This window comes from Sturnira hondurensis, unplaced genomic scaffold (genome assembly GCF_014824575.4).
Source record: "Sturnira hondurensis isolate 20B ecotype Veracruz unplaced genomic scaffold, ASM1482457v3 Scaffold0025168, whole genome shotgun sequence".
In the NCBI taxonomy this organism is placed as follows: Eukaryota; Metazoa; Chordata; class Mammalia; order Chiroptera; family Phyllostomidae; genus Sturnira; species Sturnira hondurensis.
The window spans coordinates 1241887-1242704 of record NW_028097799.1 but is presented as its reverse complement, the minus strand read 5'-3'; positions in this window follow the sequence as shown (position 1 = coordinate 1242704).

The window sequence follows — 818 nt, the reverse complement described above, 5'->3', positions numbered from 1 at the left end:
TTAAAAACTCAGCTCTGTATTTCAAAGGAGTTTGCCATACCTTATCCTGCATTTATTTATAATGTTAGGATTTTCAAAATAACTAATCTTCTATATTTACTAAATGGAATGTGGAGTGGGAAAGAAAAGAATAAAATTAGCAAAGAATAGGTTGAAAAGATAGGAAGAAAATATAAAGAGTGAATGCACTTGATATAAAGGGGGAAGAGATTTGAAAACACAAAACTACTATGTCCTGGCTTGTGCAGCTCAGTGGACGGTCACCCTGCAAACCAAAGGGTTGTCAGTTTCAATTCCCAGTCAGGGCACATGCCTGGGTTTCGGGCCAGGTCCTCAGTAAAGGGCACATGAAAAATAACCACATATTTATGTTTCTCTCTTTCTCTTTCTCCCTCCCCTCTCCTCTCTCTAAAAATAAATAAATAAAATATTTTAAGAAAATCTACCCTATCAACCAACTGATAGAGCAACAATAAGAAAGATACATTATGAGAAAAATAACTCACTTTATATAAAAAACTGTTAAGAAATAAGAAGGTAATTTCAAAGCAGCATTTCAGGTGGTGACACCTGAAAAATGTAAACCTTATTTGTTTAAAGAAATTAGTTGAAAGTATAGACACAGGAGAGTCTCTTAAGATAGAGCACACATCTTTAAAGAGATCATTGTATAGATTACATAAAATAATTCATATTAATCCTAACCATGATGCTCTGTAGACTCTTAATATTCATAATTACTTTCTCTAGTCCCTTCTTTTCTTCCCTGCAAAAACAATACAAAGAATATAAGAAGCTATAAGTCAAGGGCTTCAGAA